The sequence below is a fragment of the Pteropus medius genome, unplaced genomic scaffold (assembly GCF_902729225.1).
Source record: "Pteropus medius unplaced genomic scaffold, Ma_sr-lr_union100, whole genome shotgun sequence".
Classification (NCBI taxonomy): domain Eukaryota; kingdom Metazoa; phylum Chordata; class Mammalia; order Chiroptera; family Pteropodidae; genus Pteropus; species Pteropus medius.
The window spans coordinates 2,705,428-2,710,238 of NW_024349801.1; the positions used below are offsets into that span (position 1 = coordinate 2,705,428).

Here is a 4,811-nt window from a genome sequence, read left to right on the forward strand (position 1 = left end):
TTCAACAAATGGTGCTGGAATGACTGGACGTGCACATGCAAGAAGAAAAAAAAATGAATCTAGACACAGATCTTACACCTTTCACACAGAATTAACTCAAAATGGATCACAGACCTAAATGTAAAATACAAAACTGTAAACTCCTAGAAGATAACATAAGAGACAACCTAGATAACCTTGGGTTTGGTGACAATTTAAAAATGGGCCAAGTCTACGGCCATGCCACCCTAAACAAGCCCAATCCCATCTGATCTCGGAAGCTAAGCAGGGTTGGGCCTGGTTAGTACTTGGATGGGAGACCACCTAGAAAGACCAGGTGCTGTAGGCATAAAAAATACAAAATAAGGGATCGTAAGCTGACAAGTTCTTTGCAATCTGTGAGGTCAACCAAGGGTTGCCTCACCTAAAAAAATAAAAAATAAAAATGGGCTAAAGGCCAGAACAAACATCTCACCAAAGAAGATACGCAGATGGCAAATAAGCATATTAAAAGATGTTCCACATCATATGTCATCAAGGAAATACAAATTTAAACAACAATGAGATACGACTACACACCTATTAGAATCGCCAAAATCTAGAACACTGGTAACATCAAACTCTGACAAAGATGTGGGGAAACAGGAGGCTCATTCATTGCTGGTGAGAATATGACATGGTACGGCCACTTTGGAAGGCAGTCTGGCAGTTTCTGACAAAGCTAAACATACTCTTACCATACTATGTAATAATCACGCTCCTTGGTATTTACCCAAAGGATTTGAAAACTTAAGTCCACACGAAAAGTCTGCACTCAGGTGTTTATGGCAGCTTTATTCATAATCGCCAAAAGTTGGAAGCAACCAAGATGTCCTTCAGTAGCTGAATGGATAAATATTCAGACAATGGAATGTTATTCAGAACTAAAAATAAATGAGCTATCAAGCTATGAAAAGACATGGCGGGTGCTTAAATGCATATTACTAAATGAAAAAAGCCAACCCGAAAAGGCTTTATATAATTCCAACTGTATGACATTCTGGAAAAGGTAACACTATGGAGAGGCTAAAAAGATAGATGGTTGCCAGGGGCTCCGGGAGAGAAGGGATGAATAGATGGAGCACAGAGGATTTTTAGGGCAGTGAAACTACTCTGTAATAATGGTAAATGCATGCCATTATACATTTGTGCAAATCGAGAGTCGCCCTAATGTAAACAACAGACTTCGGATAATGATGTGTCGATGTAGGTTCATCATTTGTAACGAATGTACCACTCTGGTGGGAGATGTTGATAGTAGGGGAGACCATGTATATGTGGGGCAGGGGGCATGTGGGAAATCTCAGTACCTTTCCCTCACTTTTGCTATGAACCTTAAATAGCGCTAAAGAAAAAATAGTCTTAGTAAAAAAAAAAATCTATCAGTTGAAAGCACAACAAAAATAATAATAATTTAAAAAAACAAATTTTCCATGGTTAAAAAATGCACAATACGGAAATTCAAAGGGCAATGATAATTTGGGGAATAAAATATAACATGTATCAAAAATACAGGGATAATATCCCTACATAGAAAGAACTATTAAAACTTGAGGGTGGAGTATACCAAAGACCCAACAGAAAAGGGAGCAAAGATGTAAAGAGATAATTCACCAAAAAATAAAAAAAGTGGCCTTTATACATGTGGAAAGTTGTTCAACATCACTCGCAGCATAAATGCAGATCAAAACTGTCATGTAATATCATGTCTCACCTCTCAGAGTACAACCATCTGAAAGCATCACTGCCAACACATTCTGTTGTCAAGGCTTTGGGGAAATGGGCACTCTCAAACTCTTGATAAGAATGCAAATTGGTATGCCCCATATGGAGGGAAATTAGGCATGATCTAATAAACTACATGTGGACTTACCTTTGCTTCAGCAATCTCACTGCTGAAATCTACTCTGAAGATATACCTCTAATAGAATGAAAGTACGTATGCACAAAGTTATTCACTGCAACACTGTAATTGCAAACAACCTAAATGCCCATAGAGTGGTTGAATGAACTAGGGTCCATCCACATGATGGAGCACCGTGCAGTTGTAAAAGTATCGAGACAGTCCTCTATAAAGTCATATGGAGTAATTTCCGGGATATGTTGGGAAAAAAAAAAAAAGACTATAATATGCCATCTTCTGAGTAAAGGGAAGGGGAGTAAGAAAAAAAAATGTGCTTATTTTTGCAAAGAGAAACATGAGAAGAATAAACCAGGAACTAATGAGACTGTTTATCTGCAGGAAGTGAATGACGATAAGCCGGAAGAGACAGAGCAAGGCATGGCAGTTTTCTGAAGATATTTGTGTGTAGTTTTGTGGAACCCATATTAGTATATTACATACTCAAAAGTAAAAAAGATGGGAAGGTGACTCTCAATGGATTATAGATAGAACAAAAGAACCTCGCTCTATTTCAAATAAATAAAATTTAGAGAGGAGAAAAACTCACCCCAAAGTAATTTTTGAACAGCATTTCGACTAAAGACAAAAAGAAATGTAAGAAATAGTGAACTCTGGTAAACAGATCTCTTTTTCACAGTGGTGTGGGTTAGCAATTCTGAAACTATTTTCTGTTTGTGCTAGGACTGAGCGAAGAAGTAAATATATGGAGGATAATGGAAGCCAGGTTTCTTGCTGTTTGAGCAAGGAAAGGGGAGAACAAGAATGAATCTAGTGGTCTAGGAGTGGAATTGAAGGTATTGGCGTGAGCTCATGGTCACATGTATTATGTGTGTGTTTACGCACTTGAGAGAGATTATGGATATAGATGTGCCCGGTCGTTTCCCTTCCTCTCCCTCTATCCCTCATATTTCCTTGATCAAACCACTAAGGAGTCCCAGCAGCGGCATACCAGTGGCAACAAGCATACCTAGCACACGTATCGTGAGATCGTTTGCACTTAAAGGGGGCTTCTTGAGAAAAAATGCCAGATTGCAGGGCTGAGTAGAGAAAGTATGAGATGAGCTGGGAATATCTTTTTATACCAGAAAGTAAGGAAGTGCTCAAAGAATGATGGAGACGTGTCAAAAGGACACAGGAATCAGTTTGTAGGGGGTCTCGCCGGCCAAATCTGGGACAATCTGGGCATCAAAATATATAATGATAGTAATAAATTTTAACCCATAAGATAAAATAAAAATCCATGAGCCCATACTGACATAAATACATAAATGGAAACATAGCGAAATAGGAGAGAAAGATCTTTTCCTTATAGTAGGATGCTCACTAATACATGTAGAAGAAATGATAGAATAAAGAAAATATAATTTAGTAATCACCAAATTTAATGAAGTACTACAGGACATTAATATATTCTCGAAACATCTCACAAAATAGTTATTAATTGCTATGGTAGGCTAAATAATGGCCCCCAAAGACATGTCCACACCATAATTCCCAGAACCTATGAATGCGACCTTACAGGGAAAAAGGATCTTCGTGGATGGGATTAAATTAATGATATTGAGATAAAGAGAGTTTCCTGGATTATCCAGGTGGGCCTTAACTGCAATCATTTGCATCCTTAGAAGAACGAGGCAAAGGGAGACTTCAGACAGAAGAAGGGAGGCCACGAGACGACAGGACAGGGGCTGGAATGATGCAGCCACAAGCTAAGGGACGCCTGGAGCCACCAGCAGCTGGAAGAGGCAGGAAGGACCCTCTCCTCAAGGCTCCAGAGGGATCTCGGCCCTGCCAACACCCTGATTTCAGACTCCTGGCCTCCAGACCGTGAGAGCCAGCTGCTGTCGTGTTAAGCCACCCAGTCTGTGGTGCTTTGTTACCACAGCCCCAGGATCCTCACACCAGTCAGCGGCCACTTCCCAGTGGAGAAAACTGGTGGCCCCCTCACCAGGTGGTCAGTTATCGTCACAGCAAGGGGCCTGCTGTCATGTGCCTCTGGACAGGACACACCAAGCAGCGCAGCCTCACTTCTGTGCTGTTCCTGCCAGAGGTGCACGACTTCGGGATCAGCTCCCAGAGGCACGGCGGTGCACCCTCTAGGTGACGAGGCGTGCGACACAGACAGACGGAGGCTAAAGGGGCTACAGAGTCATGACAAACACAACACTGGCTCCCAGTCAGTCCCCGAACCAGGAACTATTATAATTTGTAAAATTTTTTTGCTATGGGACAATAGACTAGATAATAGGAGTGTATTCATGTTAATTTTTCGATATCGGAAGTTGAACTGTGGTCATGGAAGAGACTATCCTTTTTCTTAGGAAACATACCTGAGGTATTCGGGGGTGAAAATAAATAAATGAAATAAGTGAGAAGTTCCAAGGGAGGTGCCCTGAGCGGCCTCCGTCAAGCCTCATCTGGCTCACACGTCTGCTCACCCCAGAGCGGGACACGGGGAACCCCGCTTCCTCAGGCCACAGCCGAGGTTCGAGGTTCGGCAGCCCTTCCCTCCCTGAGCCCAGGGCCAGGTCAGCAGGAAGCCTTCATTCAGGGTGGTGCTAGTTTTGTGTTCCTCCCAGGGCTGAGCTTGCCGGTTGAAAAGGCAGCGAAGATCAGAGCAAGTCATGGATCCTTCAGACCCTGCACCGCTGTGGGGATAAACAAACCCTGTCTCCACTGGCACTCTGTGTGATGCTGGGCTCTGCTCAGCTTTTCCTAAGGCCACTGCCCAGGGCCTCCTTAAAAATCCTGGTTCTCTGTGGGGAGGCGGTGCCCCCTTCCCTGACCCCCCACGCCCTCATCCCTCAGCCACTCCAGTGTCCTTATCAGGGGGCCCGCCCTCCTTCTGTCTGGGACCTTCCGTGACCCCCAGCCCCCGTTCCTTCTCAGA

General features: G+C 42.9%; 1 pseudogene; it reads left to right on the forward strand.

Moving 5' to 3' along the window:
* Positions 1-209: 209 nt before the first annotated feature.
* On the forward strand, positions 210-328 carry LOC120581093 (uncharacterized; annotated as a pseudogene).
* Positions 329-4,811: the final 4,483 nt, after the last annotated feature.